Source organism: Melospiza georgiana, chromosome 7, assembly GCF_028018845.1.
Source record: "Melospiza georgiana isolate bMelGeo1 chromosome 7, bMelGeo1.pri, whole genome shotgun sequence".
NCBI lineage: Eukaryota > Metazoa > Chordata > Aves > Passeriformes > Passerellidae > Melospiza > Melospiza georgiana.
In genome coordinates this window covers 18814998-18832837 of record NC_080436.1, presented here as the reverse complement: position 1 = coordinate 18832837, position 17840 = coordinate 18814998, and positions in this window count along the sequence as shown.

Sequence of the window (17840 nt, the reverse complement as noted above, 5' to 3'; positions counted from 1 at the left end):
TATAAAACTTGAGATTTATATGTTAATAATATCAGCTTGAATTTAATAAGTAAATCATATATATTGTTTTACAAAATGAGAAGTATCATCAGTAAGGACAGATAAATCTCTAAAATACTTTACTTAACTTTGTGCCAAAACCAAAAAAATATATAACAGTGTGAAAATGTTTTATTTTCAAAATCCAGTATTAATACAATAACACCCTGTCCAGCAAATCAATATTTTTTGGTGTTCTGAGTAGAGAGTACACACATCATGACTCTACACTGTTTTAAACTAGAGGATGAAAAATTTCTCCAGCATCATTTCTGAAACTTGCACAAATGCCATAAAAGATGGTGAATAAGAATTAATGATTGTTCCACTTCAATTACTGAAAGCTTTTTTTTTTAAGGGCATTTGGAAAATTAAAATGAAGATTTAATGAACACAAACATGAAGAGTTTTTGAAGTAGAAGATACTAGAGGTTGGCCAGATGGGGAAAAGCCCCAGATGTTGGGGATTCTATTTTCCTCTGTTGTCATGGAATTGCCACACAGCTGCAGGCAAGTCCACACTGCACATCACCACCCATCAGTTCATCAGTCCTTGATCAGGAGAAATACGTGTTTGCTGATCTAATTCAATAAAGCATCATGAGATTTACATAAAAAAGATGCTATGTGTGAGCATAAGACAGACAGTAAATACCCTGAAGTAAATGAATGCCTCATCAGCAATGAGATAATTTGTGGCAAGACCTCACTACTGAGCTAATTTGTTGCAGAAAAGAATAAAACCATAACAAACATAACGTGGACAAAGTAGAACTGAACACAAAGGCCATCCTGGAAATAATTTCTGCTCTTCTAGTTTCATGATAATTGTCATGTAAATCAGGAGAGCTAAAATTACACCACCTGGGAAAGCAATATATTTCTTTTGTTTATTAAGTGACCCTCAGAGAAGTCCTACCCACCTGATTAAGTAACACTGTGTTTGTTTTGTGGACAATAAAATGTAAAAAGTTTTCCTTTTCCTGTCAGCAAATGATGAATACATGTGGAACAGATTATTTAATACCACCAGACCACCAGGGAAGAAGATTTAGGTGAGCAGCAGCAGAGCTATACCATTTATTTTTATTACCATGCATTAAAAATTACGTTTACAGATAATTGTTTTTCTCCCTCCAATAAACCAAGATTAAAAAAAAATCAAGGAGAATATTTAATAATACCAGACCACCAGGGAGGAATTTTAAAAGTTGATTTTTTTAGTGACAAATTGGATTCTCTTTTTCTTTCTTTCCTTCTAGATTTCCAATTATTTTTAACTGCAATTTGTGGAGAGAAAATCTGAAAATAGCACAACAAAATGAGTTTTCAGACAGGGGAGTTTCACACAGCTTAGGCTGTCCCTTTATAAGGGTAATTAGCTAATCAAATAGTCCCTCAACACCAGCAGTTTTATAACACCTGTGTAGCTGCCCACATGTTATATAATGTCTTGCAGCTGTAAGTCCTCAAAAGTTTGGTCACACAGTCCTATTTCCTAGTATTCTTTATCATGCTTGCTCCTCCTGAAGTCTGATACTACTGCTATCTGTTTCTGTGGGAGTGTTACTGTGTATAAAGTTGTTGATCATCACTTTCCTGCCAGGAAAGCTGTGTTTTATATAAACCTCTATTTTAAATTCCCAATCCCACTTTAAAATGAAAAGATTGTGAGAAAGGTCATTCAGTTCTGTGATGCTCTTGATGCTAAGAAACGCAAAAAATACTGGAAACATAAGTAGTCAGTTTGCTTATGTGAGAGTTCCAGATGATTTATCTATAAAAAGAATTTGGGGCCAAATTCTCAAGTCAATGCTCATTAGCTAAACAAAGCTGATACGGGCTTCAAAGTCAGTAGTGATTTTGCCTAAGTAAAACCAGCAAGCCCATCAGGATCTGATAAGCATCTGAATGCCTCAGAATTACAAATAGAAAAAGAAATTAAGCCACTGAGTATTTAGCTGTTTGTCTATTACAGTAAGAAAGGATCCAGATGTTAGAAGAGGAGTCTAGGCTATTATGTAGTGCTGGTCAGGTTCACACTATTTCCTATCTGAAGAAAACAAACAATTCTGCATGCACAGCAGGGCCATAAAAACATGCAGTGACACATGAATGTGCAGTGAACTTTTTCAAGTGTGCACTGACTTACTGAAATATAAATGTTGGCTACTCAGCAATCACCTAAGGCTGCTGCTGCCACTGCTTGGATCCGTGTTTGCTCATTCAAAAAGTGTCCACAGAGGGCTTTTTTTATACACAACTTTAAAAATAAATATGTATGCCTGGAAGCCAGCCTTTGCTACATATCTTTTCAGTTTTACCCTGTTTCATTATCAATATACACAACAACCATTAGCTTAAATGAGAGCTACACAATCCCTAGAAAGGGCTTACAAAGTACTCTGTGGTGCTTACACATGACCAGAACCCACATTCCAGAAAGCAGGAATAGCCTGCAGTGACACACCATGAGATGAGACATACCCTTCCACTCTTCTGCTTTCACAGCCAACTGCTCCTGCCACTACTGCCCAGGACACTGTAAAGGACAATGCTCATTGCTGGCTGCTCCTCTTGGTACCAGCAGATATTCTCCAACGGGAAGAAAGCCCTACTCTAATGACTATAACTCATTTCTCTATATCTACACCATTTCTTCCCAGACTCAGTTCTGGTTCTAATCTCTCATACACAGGCACCTCTTTGGATTAGGAACTTGTCTTCTTCATCTTTCCCTTCTTTTCTCCTCCAAAAGACTCAAAGGCTGAATAGCACCTTCTGCAAGGAAGGAAAAGAACAATTCCCAGAAGGGCTAAAAAGGGCAAACAAAGCCATGTCCTTATCTGTCCCAGCATGTGCCACAGCACACAAAGCACTATCATACATCATCTGAGGGCTTCAACCCACACAGAGCAACCCCCTTGCTTCATCAGAAGGCTGCAAACATCTGCCCTGCTTGTTCTTTAGCCCAGCCTTTTTATACCCTCATGCTGATGCATTGCACCTGTGTGCCCTCTGTTCCTTTGGGGGTTGGTCAGTGCCCCAGGCACTCCCTGGCTCACTGCTGTCAATGCTGCTCACCTGCTTTTCACAGCTGTACCCACTGGGGATGAGGCCACACAGCCCCACTCCCAATCACCACAAACTGTGTGCCTACACTGGCCCAGCTACCAACCACAGACTCTACAAAGATGCACATCCCAAAACCTATAGAGTGTTTCCAGTCCCTTTGCCCTAACTCCTTGCTCTTACATGACTAAGCTCTCCCCCAAAGCTCACCATTATGATCTCCAATGGATCCTGCTGATGGAGGTGATCTCCTGTGATTTCTCTAATCAAATGCTGTGGTTTCTCAGACACCAAATTCTCCAGAGCTCTACTAACTTCACAAGTCTTCATCCCTGCATACAATCTTCTACACACAATGTCACAGTCTGAAGCCCCACTGACTAACCTCTGCTTTCAGATCCACAGCAGCTGAACTTTCCCTTCCCTTAACACCCTCAGCCTCCTCAAATCCCAACCTTCAATATCAAAAGTCCGTACCACAGTAAAACTGAATTTTGCCTACATTGTTGCTACCACTGAGGAGCGTATCCAAAGCTTACTAAAATAATTTTAAATTCTTCCAAACAGTTCAGAGGCAGTCTCTTTTTGTCCCTCTGTTTTGTTAGGCCTTTAGCTTTGGTTCTAAGCTTCCTTATACTGGGTAAAAGTCAGTTTGTGCTTTTTTCTATGCTGCTTTCAGCATAGAAAACTATGCTTAAAACTAGAAGATGGAGGGGAATATGTTAGCAAAATATCTAAATCTTAAAAAGATTAATAATTTTTTATAAGATTATGATGCTCCCCATGTTTAATTTGCAGGCACATCATATTATTAGATTTCAACATGTATGCTTTTTCTTTTTCCTTTTTTTTTTCAACTGTAGCTATGAGGACAAGTAGTAAAACATTTGTCCATAAGCTAGTCTGTATCACCCTATGTGTTTGTCAGTAAATAGTTTTAGTAACTAAGTAATGGAGTTAAGTAACAAACCACAGGAGAAAGAAAATGTGTTTCAAATGAGGTTTGAAGAGGAAAATTCACTGAAGCAGAAGAATGGGAGTTACATATGTAAATCTATCCCAGAAAAAGCCTAGTTATGAACAAAGACAAAAATATTAATTTCTCTTCCCTCTCTGGATATTATTTAATCACAAGCAGCATTCAAAAATTATTCAAGATGCCTAACAGCAGCAACAAGCTGGTTTTTAAAGGGACATCATAAATACTCTTGCAAAACCAGATCCAGCTATTACAGCCACTTGAAACCGTCCCCTGAGAAGTTAAAAATTATCAATCAGCTAAATCTAAAGGCAAATCCTGAGCACAGAGTCATGATGCTTTCTGGCTCCTCAGGTGTTGTAAGTGTTAGGTTTCAAATTCCTCCCAGAGCAGCAGTCTCCTTTTCCTTACTGCTCACAGCAACTACAAGAAGCAAACAAAAGAAATGCAAATCTTTCTGGCTAAAAACCAAGCTGAGCCCAGGAGAGGCAGATAGCACACCAGCTGCCCAGAGCAACAGCTAGCTGATGAGTGAACTAATGGCAATGGCCAGCAAACTCATCCCTCTTCCCAAGCTAAATTTTCATTCACTGAGTTAGTAAAATCATGATTATCATTATTACATTTACTTTACACAGCATCTGCCCTGTGCCTGCTGTTATATTTTATTTTGACAACTGTAGTAAACAGTAGTAATTCAGAAGTTTAGGCACAGATATCAAGGGAGAAAAAACATGGTAAGATATGGTAAATAAGCTTACAAGATAATTTTTCCCAGCAGTTGTACAAAATAGATAGTGAAAATGTTTCCAATGTTGACTCTACTTTCTTTGCCCCTTGTCTTGAAATGCAGAGTTTTTCTTGGCACAGGAAAGGTGCTGCTCATACTTCATTTTAATTTTGCCTGTTAAGTGACTGAACACAGGAAAAAGTTCTGGCACTGGAAATAATTTGTTTCTGAATTTTAATGTCAATGAACATACAGTTGTATAATATTCATGATGCCTTGCACTTAGCACTTACAACTCCTTAATATTCAAAACCACTTTCCAAACAAACATAAAAGTTGTATGTAAGGGTCACTCACATAATTCTCCCTTGAATATCCACTTCCTGTGTCACATCACAGAAGACATTTTGAACAATTAAAAAATGAGTGAAGTATTTTTGTTTGACCTGAATTTGGACATAAGACACCCAGATTAATGCATCTGGCTTTACAGAAAATGTTCTAGGTGCTCAAAGCCATGAGTTAGAGATTCCCAAGAATAACAACCCATACAGATCACCATAGTTCCATACTTGGAAATAGTACCCATGACTGACAACTTGCTTTACACATTTCCTTCTGTATTGTCCCATATTCCTCCTTTGGCAATATTTGGACCATGACACATCCAATAAATGCAGAAGCACAAGACTTCTTTTCTTAATTTTGAACTGAGATGGATATGGGTAAATGGAATTCAAGGCATTAAATGAATAATCAACATCTCTCTGCCAGTTTTGGACTGTATGCCAGCTGAAAATAAATGTACTTCTTTTCCTTTAAGGCAAAACACCACAGCTTAAGTAGAATTACAGAAGGGTTTGGGTTGGAAGGGATCTTAAAGTTCCAACCCCCTGCCATGGTCAGGGGCACCTTCCACTAGACCAATTTGCTCAGAGCTCCATCCAACTTGGCCTTCAACACTGCCAGGGATGGGGCAGCCACAGCTTCTCTGGGCAACCTCTTCCGGTGCCTCACCACTTCGCCAATAAATAATTTATTCCTGCTATTTAAAACTGCACTCTTGCCGTTTACAGCCATTACCCATTGTCCTGCCACTTCATGCCCTTGTAAATCTTCCCTCTCCAGCTCTCCTGTAGGCCCTAATGGTACTGGAAGGTGCTCTAAGGTCTCTCTGGAGCCTCCTCTAGGCTTATTTCAACACCTCCCAATTGCTTAAGTTTTCTTTGCCTGCTACTGTGTCCCATGCAGTTTGGAAGCAAATATTGCACTTATTAAGTTTCATCTGTAATTTCTGTTATGAAGTACCTGTAAACAAGTTTGATTTCAGCGTGCTGCAGGAAGAACTCTAGACTGTCCAGTGTTTTGTTTTCTCTAACATACTAAGGAAACCATATTTGGCAAATTCAGTCTCCTTCCCCTGCTCTGCTGTTTGAACTTCATAATTGTCAGGAACAGCTGCATCTATTGCTAGCCACCTTCCTAAAAACTAACAGGCCTCCACCGACAAAGCTTCTATGCTCCTGCTAAATTTGTTTTTAATTATATTGCAAGTAAGAAAAAAATCCCCAGCTGTTAACACTGACTCAGAAAGGCTGAAAGGAGATGTAGAGCAGACATTAGGAAATACTTTAAAAAATTCTTGTAGTTCATCATGCTTTCGTAAGAGATATTTCTAGCTTTGAAAAAATTCTGAAATATTCTGAGATGACACATTAAACAATTGATTATGATTATTGTTTTCAGGTTTCAATGCATCAAATTCTGCCTCAAAACCACAACGTATTAACTCTATACTTGCAGGTAAATACTAAGTTATTTGTCATAATAACTTTACAACTTTGTGTTTCATCTTGCCTTGATTGCTGAAGGTAATAGGGCCTGCTTTATTATGCCCATAAATTGAGTCAATTGACTTATCCTTATATCCTGTTTCCTGAACTTAATGAGAGATTCTGCATCATTAGGAAAACACATCATCCTACACAGGATCAAAAGCAAAGTGAGACTGATAACAAGTCATTCAGATTTTGGAGAATGTTCACAGGACAAATTTTCAGTGTTTTGACCTGAGTTCGGACAAACAACTGGCTTGGTAAAAAAGTTTGCTGATTCTTGTGCTTACTTTGCAGATGGCTCAGGAAACACAAACAAAGCTGAGTTATTTCGGAATCTAAGTTACATTCAGCTGAGTATAAACTCCATGTGCTTTTGTATGAAAAGGCAAAAAAGTTCAGAAGAATATGCTAAAGCAACATATTAGAGGAGCTGTTTCCAATAAAGGAATAGAAATGTTTTCAACTTTAGTGTATTTTCACTACCAACACAAAATACCTGACACATTACCATCATGATATTTGAATGTAGAGGCTACCATTTGTTAAAAGAAATTGGATGGCAAATCCCTTAATCCCAGCAGATGGAGTTTATTTGGTATCTGGGCACATGAGTAAAACACTGGTAGCACACCTGGGTAAAAGCATTCCCTGGCCCAGAGCAGGTCACAGTGGGCAACATGGCATGTGCCACTGTGCTGCTCACAACAGTACCCACAGTACATTCTTCATTCCTAGCACATGCCAGGCTTTCTGTGGTTTACATACAAAACAATACCTTATTATCTTGCCTCTGCTCAGGAAAGATAAGAAAATGAAAACCAATTGCCAGCAATGCTCAGACGTTCTCAATGTGTAGGAGTGCATAGGAAGTTGCTCAAAATAACTTTGTTTGTTGATTATCCACCTGTTGCTATGAATACATTTTTATTCACACACAGATAAAGTCAAAACTTAAAATGGGAGCAAGACCTTTCAATAGAGAAGACTATATATGTAATAGACAATATTTTCATCACAGATTAAAATCAAACAGTAAAAGTATTACAAATTAAAATGTCTTCAGGTCCTTTTTCAGCTCCATTCTGTTTGGGTGTTTTGGGGTTTTTTAATAGGGAATTTATTATATTTCTAGTGTAGCTATTAAACTAAACCAAATTGTAGTTCTTCTTCCTATTCAATATTATTTGAACATGCATAGACCCTTGAACTCTCTATCTTTTGGAGTTAACACATTAATGACACGTGGTTTTCATTTACTGTTATCTTTAAAGGCTACAGCATAATTTCCAGATAAAATAATAAAAAAATGACATAATACCTTAACTAGAAATATAAATTATCTAAAAATTTAAGGTTCTGGCAAGTGTACTGAAGCAGAGAACTTGAAGTTAATAATAAAAGGCATATTTTTAAAGTATTAAGGAATAACTGCAACATACTGCATAGCATACCATACCTGACAATCCAGTAATACTTATTCCTGTTCATGATAAATTTTCAACCTCAACTCTGTCTTTGAGGCTGCAAATCATGATACCAGGAACCTTCAAGAAGAATAAATGTGCTCCCTTTTTGTCATGACAGAACGCCAGTTAAGTCATGTAAGCCAACTTCACCTGCCTTTCTGAACCCCTCTGTTTATGAGGGAGGAAGAAATTGCATGTGCAAGGAGAAAGGGGGTTTAAGACTACGAACTGAGAATGAGTGGTGTGCAGAAGGCACATAAATCAGGCCTCTCTTTATCAGAAATGCCAAACATACTGTATGATCCTTACACTTGTTTCTTTTCTCGGAACTACTTTACGGATGTTTAAAGGGTGTGGAAAGGAAGAAACACTTTTGCAAAAACACTAACATTGGCAGGCATTCAAATTGCTATGAAAACCAGTTCTAAAAGCCTGTTAGCTAATATTATATAGTATTTTCTATAATACCTCCCAAAGGGTTCACAGGAAGAAATTTGGAAGTACAAGAACTAAATAATAAGTCTGATTTTTGTAATGACTCAGGAACAGTAAAGTCTGAGATAATTCCCTCTCAAATAGATCTGTGTTATCAAATGCATATCCAGCTTCTGTGAAACTCTTTTTCATGCATTAATGGATTTCTAAGTCCTCCCACATTGCCCAACACTTTATTTGGCTTTATGAATGGTTATGGACTATGGTATGCTGGTAAGGATGTTAACTTTTTCAGACTGCTGTGGTCAGGCCTAGACACAGCTTGTATTTTGGAACTGAGCTCCAATCCATAGGGAGCCAAAACAGGGAACAACCAGGTAAAGCACTGACAATGTTACTAGCCAGACCAAGCACTAGTTTCATTAGATAAAACTTTTCTGTAGGATTTGTCACTTCACCTCTGTGTATAGTAGACAATAATACTTGCCTGATACCAGAGTAATCTGATGATTTAATAATGAATAAAACCTCATGAATAGTGGATATTTGCATAATGATAAATATTACTAGCTAAATTAGCAAGGACCACTAGGCTCAGGAGAACTTCTGCTTGATAAAAGCAGGAACCATTCCTCTCTCCTCTATGCAAGTAACATCCTCTTCTCTTTTCCTATATAGTATGCATAAAAGCACATAATTTTTTACTCTTTCTTAGAATATAAAGCTTGCTATAAGTTCACAAAGACACTCCAAGAATCTACTTTCAGAAAAACTAGTCCTTATTCCCAGCCAGATCCAGAACTTTCAGCCAAGCCAATCTAATTGCTTTGATTTTATAAATTACTTCTAGCCATTTGCACAGCTTTGTTTTCACCTTTTCCCAACCTAAATGTTGCCAAAAACCAGGTTGAGAGTTTTTGGTGACATAGTACAAAGCTTTCACATTAATTACAAGGTATGCAAATGTTGCTTTGGCTTGATTTAGGGTTTCTTCTTAGCCAGAGAGACATATTTAAATCTCTGCAATATACTCTGGATACATGCCTTTGGCTTGACTGCCTGCAGGAAATAGCTTTTAAATACCAAGAGTGCACTACAGTTGTCCAAGCTTCAATGTGGATATGAGATTTGTAACAGTTTTTATCATCTCCTAACATGTGCCAGAGAGGAAAACACTGACTAGCTTGGAGCACTGGAAAAGGAGACAGAATATGAATCAGTGCCTACGTTAGGTCCTGAAGCTATGGGTGATTACTGGCTCTGAAGAATGGCCACTTACTGAAGATTTATATCTTGTTTAAATAAACATTCAAAACAACTGTGCAAAGGACTTCTCTCTCACTGCCTTAAACTGCATCCCCTTAGCTCAGAAGTGTTTCTTTCTGCCTGAATTTCCCCTGCTCCTTTTGGAAAGACCTCATGTATCTATAGCAGCAGTGCGAACAAAACAGCTTTGCACTCACTGCAAAACACACGGAAAGGGAGCTGGCTCAGGAGGTCTCTACAAGTCTGTTCCCAGTGCTCTCATACTATTTCACCTCTTACTAGAGGAGGGGTTAATACTGAAAATACAAACAAAATAGTGAAGTATTGACAGAAGATTTGTTGCAGATGTTTTATCACTTCAGTGAATAAAGTAATTATCATGAGTACCAAGGTAGTACTAAGTACGGCCAGCACATCTTTTATCTCCACTGACTGACACTACAAAAGACTGTCACCTGGTTTCTCAAACTGCTGAGAGCATTTGAGAAAAGCTCAAGAGCTGCTCTTTAAGATCCTTACTAATCATGTAACTCATAAAGGGTAAAATAAAAAATATCATTTGCACTAGAAAGAGGTTCAAAGAAAAGAAAATAAGGAAATTAAAAATCAAAACTTTCTAAGTAATGATGTCCTAAAAAAAACTTTATGATACTCCTAATTAACAGTTATTCTTTTTCCTTCACAGGCCAGATTCAATAAGATAACTGTTGTTATACTGTTGCCAGATTATATTCTTAGATGTAATAAATAATAACTGAAAATCCATTATAAGAAATATAATTTTGCAGTATTTCACATTGCTTTTACTTTTAGCACATGTATTGATAAAACCTACAAATGACAGAAGTGTATTTTTTGAGGTAAACATTCGTTTAATTGGTATAGTGTGTTACACCTGAAAAGTTAGTCACCTTCTCTGATTCATGTGAGTCTTTCTAGAAACACATAGGCAAAAGATACTTTAATTAGAGGAAAAATAGTACTTGTTAGCAAAAGTATTTTTTAAAGTTTTTTGAGTTTACAGTGGTCCTTAAAAAAAACTTACCTGCACACTGAGGAACACAGGCTTAGGATTTTTCTGTGAAAACTCTACAAGGAATTGTTTAAAGAATCATCATATTGATTTGTTATATAACAGTTAAAAAAAAAAATGTACAACTGGTTTTGTGGTAGGAAAATTTTTTGAAAGCACAGTGAATGCTATTGAGCCAACCATCAGCAGAAACCAGCTCCCTGCCTTACAGAGAGCCCATAGAGCAGCTGAACAATCAGCTAGGAAGCACCTTCTGGACCAGGTGCAGATTTGCAAGACAGATACAAGCTGGATTTCTGATGCTTACCCACCGGGCAGCCAGCAGGATGGACTATAAACCAGTCTCAGGAACCACACCTCAAACACCAAGGAGATGAGGCCCGAGGTAGTCTGTGGAAAAGGCATCTGAGGAGCTAAATAGAAGAAGGGAAGAAAGCCAGTTAGCAAGACACTTGGAAGTTTAGGTGAGCCAGCAGCAAGCCACTCAGTGATCCATCCAAGCAGCCAGAGAAAGAGCTGGCTGCCCACCAAGCGATGGATTGGGAGACTAAGGAGCTTGAGAGTTTGCCAGGTCAAGAGCCTAGAGAGCTTAGAAAAGAGGTCATGCAGCTGTTGACAAGCTGCTAGATTGGTACAAAACCTGGCAAGAAAATAAAAGCTCACCTCCCTGCTGATTTTCTGTTGATATCTATGACAGAATGAACATTCCTCTGGAAATTTTTTTTCCATCAAACAGGCATAGTTCTGCTGGAAGAGATTCTGCAAGCTTTATTGAAGGAACATTCTGTCTTTCTTCTAAAAATACCTATTGGTCATAAAAGATGTTACTCTCCTGGATAAATAACCAGTCTATAGGGCTACTTCAACTGCTTTCTTCCCAATAATGGAAGAAACACCACAGCTAAATTTGAGGCATTAACATGAGGGATGCAGTTCTGGTTTTCAGCTTTAATAACCCTGAAAACAGGAATTTTTAAATAACAGATATAAGAGCAGATAACAAAATGATGCATTCCTACAAGAAAAATAGCCAAGGTAAAATGGGATTGGGCCAAGATATAGAACTTCACTACAGACATGTAAGTCTCTACTGTTTGAATTTTCTCATTTCTAGACTATTATCACTAAAGAGGTCTCGATTGCATTTTCTTGCTGAGCAGTGAAGATTGAGTTAAAATAAAAAAATGCTTTCTACCAACTGTTCAGAAAAAAACAATAGGAACATTTTCTGGCCAAGGCTCAAGGTTTTTGTGCTTTCCTGAGCCAAACAAGTATACAATATTAGCAATAGTAAGTAAAAAATATTATTTGGCTAGAAACAGCTTTTCAAGTTGCAGAGAGTAGCTCAGTTATGTAGTTACTTGTAATACAATAGGTTTCGTTGAACTCTGCATCAGAACACGTAATAGGTGAGAAAGGAGTCTGGTGAATAAAGACAGCATTATTAAAGATGGCTGAACAGACCAACTGTGTGTCACAAAGACACTCCTGTATTCTTGAGGTAGATATATTTTCCATGCCCTTAGCCAAAAAAAACCAGTGGCATTGGGGAAGTGAAATAAAGAAATATGCTTATCCTTACCTTGGCAAGAGAGGGTGAGCTGTGTTCCAAGCTCATAATTTTTATTCTCATTCTGACAATCACAAACACTTACTTAAGCTGAAATATTGGACCATAGTGCAGGGTCTTTAATATTATTTTTGAAACTTGAATCCCTGTCTCATATTTACATGAGAATTATGACAGTCTATCCCCTAATGCTAATGCTTGCCCATTTCACTAATCCTATACTTGTGCTTTTCACTTGACCACTCCCAGCATAGAAAATCCCACCACATAATGTAAAATGAGTCATAAATTACTTATCTCTCAACAACCTTATAAGCTATAACAACAAAAAACAGATCTCAAGCTATCCACTTCCTTACTTTCACAAAGCTGTATCAACCTTGTATTCTCAATATGAATTTATTTTACAGTTCATCAATTTATTTCATGTTTTGTCTATCAGTCACTGATTCCAAATTCTCTTCTTTTTCCTATTTTTTTCCCAGCTTCTTGCAGCCATGTGCCAAAACTTTTAAACTTTCTATCCACAGCAACCATTGTAGCCTGGACTACATCCAGCCTTTTACTAACATCTGTCAAGTTCATATTTGTGGTTGCAATGGAGTGGAACAGAGAATAAAAATGGATGGCAATGGATTAACCCAAATACTTCTTTATTACACTGTAGCCATTTTATATGTCTCTCCTGTACTGATTCTTACTCAAGTTTCCATACAAATATACTCTTCTATGTTATCACCTAGTAACAGAAGATAAAAATAATCCTTTTCCTTTAATGAGGCAATGACCAACATTATCAGTGACACAACTAAGAGTCTAACTCTGAAATGCAAACTTTATTCTATTGCACATAATGGTGCAGCTCTGTTTCAAACGAAGCTCATAAAAGTACCTAAGAGAAAAATATTTTTGTCTGCAAAGAGAATAAAATCTATATATAAAGACTTTATTTTCTAGAGTCTAAAAAATAGCACTGATAATTTTTAGTTCTACTATGCATTCCACCCAAAAATCTCACTTGCTTTTCTAAAAATTAATTAACCCCTATGGGGCAATTCTTACAGACAGGAGCTAAGGAAAATGATACTAAACAACCCACCCAAGCCAAGCAGAAGGAAGATCTCCTGACATTTTGCTTGTTTGTCAAACTCAAAGCAAGGAGGGGGAGTAGTAGCTCCTTAATGTGCTAATGAAAACTATGTATTGCAACAGTCTGTTGTTTATTATTATTTTAATATCTATGTCCATAGAGTCCCAAGTGAAGCTTTTCTTCAGGGAGACGCAATGGTCACTGAATTCAGTAAGTATTTGTATGCAGACCTTTTACTTAATAAGAAAAAAATCTTTCCTTAAATGTGAGGTATAAAAACCCGGGCTTTACCTGAAGGAGTCATTCATGTAGAACATTTGAAAACTTGAAAATTCATTGTATCTATTAGTTTCCAGTACAGTCTCCAAGATTTACTTTTCACAAAAGCTTTCTAAGAGGAGAGCATTTGCTAAACTTGCACACATATAGCACATAAGATGGATATGACAATGAATTACAGATGAGCTGTCCATTGACAGTGGGAAGAAATGAGCTTGGAATTAAGTTTTGTTATTGATTATATTCCATTTTGAGCATAAAGGTAAGAAGAAAGATAACAACCTAGATCACAGACTAGAACACATGATAAAAAAGTCCCAAGAGGACTATTAAAAAGTACTTTGGTATTTAGAGTTGTTGGATTTCTTCCAAGCTTGATAAGACTGTCAGCCTATTACTTTCATGAAGCAGTTACAGAAATTCAGCTTGGCTGAATGCACTAAATCAATATATGGGAAAAATAGAAACAAAGTTTATTTCTTATAAAAATGCCTAAGGGACGTGAAGAACTTGAGCAGTCAATGTGTTAGCTAGATTTTAATATAAAACCAGCTGATAGGAAGGTGAATTCCTCCTTGAATTTCTTATTTTGTGATTACTGTGTTTGAAATGAGCTGCAATGCTGTCAATATACAGTGAAAAATGAAGACACTAAAGATTTCTAATTATCATTTTAAAAAAACAGGATAGTAATCAAATACTATTAAGCCAATTAGGACAAAAATGAAAAAAAAATCTGAATTGTCTTAGTTGAATTAATTCTGATAAAAAGATAACATGGTCCTGTATCTCTAGGTTACAAGTCACTGGAGTAGCTAGTAAACTCTGTTCCAATTTGGGTCACATGCTACTTCCCTCATTTCTTGCCAGGAAGTAAATGTCATGGATTTAAAAGACTGCAAATGAAATGTAGATGCTAGTGTTGCCATTGACTAACTTTTTAGTACTTTTCTCTCCCATAAATATATCAAATGGAGAGTGTAGTTTCCTGGTGAGGTCAAGCTGATATGGCTGATGTATTTTTGCAAGTACCAAGTAGACAGGCACATCAGTAGAATTTGCAAGATTAGCAGGAAGCTACAGGTAGGACTCTCCAAGTAAAACAAGGGCTCTGAAGCCTATGCACTGTGGAACTATTGGGCCGCATGAACTTTTCTTATGCTTGCTGACAGCCTGTCTTCACAGAAAAAGAAGTAGAATGCTCCCCCCAAACCCAGGAAGTCATCAGCACATAAAATCAGTTTGTATTCTCTCAGCTTACCACAGTGCTCCAGATGAGTGACTCCCCCTTCAACTAATGGCTTTCCACAGGAGCAAAAAGTGAAAAATCTGTCATGGCTATGCCAGCTAACAACCACTGCCTGTGCCACAGCTACTCCCTTCAGTGTCTAAGGAAGCTGTTCTTTGGCTGAATTTTAGGAACAACTAACCTAAGAAGGCTAAGTTCCTGAAGAAAACAGAATCACAGACTGGTTGCCATTGGAAGGGACCTCTGTAAATCATCTGGTCCACCCTCCTCCTAAAGCAGGTTCATCTAGAGCAGGTTTCACAGGATCATGTCCAGGCAGGCTTTGATTATATCCAGAGGAGACTCCACTGCTTCTCTGGACAGCCTAACCCATGCCCTGACACCCTCAAAATAAAGGTTTTCCTCATCTTTAGAGGGAACTTCCTGTGTTTCAGCCTGTGCCTGTCGCCTCTTGTCCTGTTATAGGCAGCACTGAAAAGAGCCCAGCCTCATCCTCGTGACACTCGAGATATTTGCATAAATTGGTAAGATCCCTTCCCAGCCATATCTTCTCCAGGCTAAACAGGCTTATCTCTCTCAGCCTTTCCTCATAAGAGAGAGGCAAAACAATGAAGAAATGGCAATACATTTAGGAAAAATAAGAATGATTGCTTATTCAGTAAAATGGAAGCATTCTTCTCCTACACCATGTGAATGTTTAGACAGTGTCTGCACACAATATACTTGGTGGAAGGATATCACAGCTCTCAAATCTGTACCTTCTGGCAAGATCAAAGGTTCTATTTTAAGTTGCAGAAATCAAAGCTCTTCAGCTGGCTGTTCTACCTAAGTTTTTCTCAATTCTGTGTGAGGCTACATTAAGGAAGCAAGCAAGGAAAATAATGAGTGCTAATGTAACAGCAGTGGGATTTGGAGAAACTTAAGTTGAGGATCACAAGGAAACCTATCTAGTCTCTGCATTTCTCAGCAACATCACTAATCAATTTTATCATGTATACTAAGTGATCTTCTTTTTAAATTATTTCAGAGCAGAATGATAGTTGTGTCCTTCACCTGTTACATAAAGACTCGTGTCATAACACTAAGTAGATTTTTAGGGTCTTAGATTAAAGGAAATAAGTTCAAAGTTCTGACATAAGACTAAAAAAAGAAAACAACATTTTCTTGCATCAATTTCATTTGTTTTGACAGCTTTTGTCCTGATGTGAAGGTTAAAAGATTCAGTCACAGCTAATTAAGAGTTCAGTTTGATCACTGAACTATTCCTTATAATATGTTTGTTTGTCTGTTATTATTTTAATAACATCCATTAAACAGTGTTTTAAACTAGATTTTTCTCACAAATTTTCATCCTAAACCATAAATGTTAAAGAAAATTTATTGAGAAGGACCTACTATAGTTGTAAAATCATTAATTTTTCCTGGCAGATACCTCAAAATAATAAAACCATTCTGTCTGCTTGGGGGCTTGTAAAAATTGATGCTTTCTACATTTTGTTTTAATTTAAGTGGTCTTCAGATTATTTCATGTGCCATAGCCAAACTGCCTTTTTTTCCTGAGAGCTCACAAACCAAGGCACTTAGCCACATCTAACCATCACAACTAATATATTTCTGCCTCTACCACCTCTCAGCAGTGTGGTACCAAGTCTTTGGTGACGTCTTCTCCTCAGAAGGGACTCACTCTAATGAAACGATGGATCTTAATAACTGCAAGGGAGGACAGGTTATTAAAGGGGACCTATGACTAGCCTTTGTACCAATGAGTCAGCTAATATCTAGCAGCATCTAAATCCCTCCATGTTCCTCCTCCAAATTCAGACTTGTTATTCTTCCAGTTACAGTTTAGAATAAAAATATTGCAGCTGACTGTTATTATCTATTTCATTTGTTGCAACAGAAGTACATGATAACTGGTCATGCTTTGGTTGCAAATTGATGAAATTATTCCAATCTTTGGAAAGCCAGCTCTCCATTCTCTGCAGAGCACTTTTCTTTATTTGTAAAGTTGGCTTATTGCCAGTATGTCTACTCACCCTGCAGCATCTGGCCTCCAGGTTCTCTGAACTGAGAACCAGCCAGGCAGAATTAAAATAAGGCTGATTTTTATGAAGCTCTCTGCATGTAAGTATAACATCTCTGCCAGCTTCCAAATAGAACAGAAAAGAGAATATGAAAAAGTTGGAAGTATTTTTCTTCACTGTATTTCTTTAACTAGAATGGGTGTGGTTGGTTGTCTTCAAGCAGTTCAAACAGCAGCAGACAGAAGTTTAACCATAGTCATGACTCAGACCAAGGGCACACATGGCTTTCAGCTAGCATTGTTCATCATTTGTAATAATGGAGATTGCTCTATAAATATTTATCTTTCTAAGAATGCTTCTTGATGCTTAGCACTAAATCCTCAGCTGAGGGAGACTGCTATCAACAATGATGAAATTCTAGCAACTCAGGCACAATTTCTAGCTCTTTTGTTATTCCTCTGCTGACTTTCTTATTGCAACAAGGCAGTGTCATGCCAGTAAAAGCCACAAAAAACTTAAATTAAAAAAACAAACCAAACAGAATATACCACCAGGCACAAAATGAGAAACTAAAGTCAATGAATATTTAGAACACATCATATTCCATGCACACTTCTCTGTCAGAACACATGGTAAAGCAACATAACAGTTATTCATCAAAGTTAACCCCATTTTTGGCAGTAAGGGTTTTATTTTATTTAGTCTTTTTTTCTTGAGTAATTTTAACTGTAAGAGTTCATACACAGAATAACTGAAGTTGGAAGGGATCT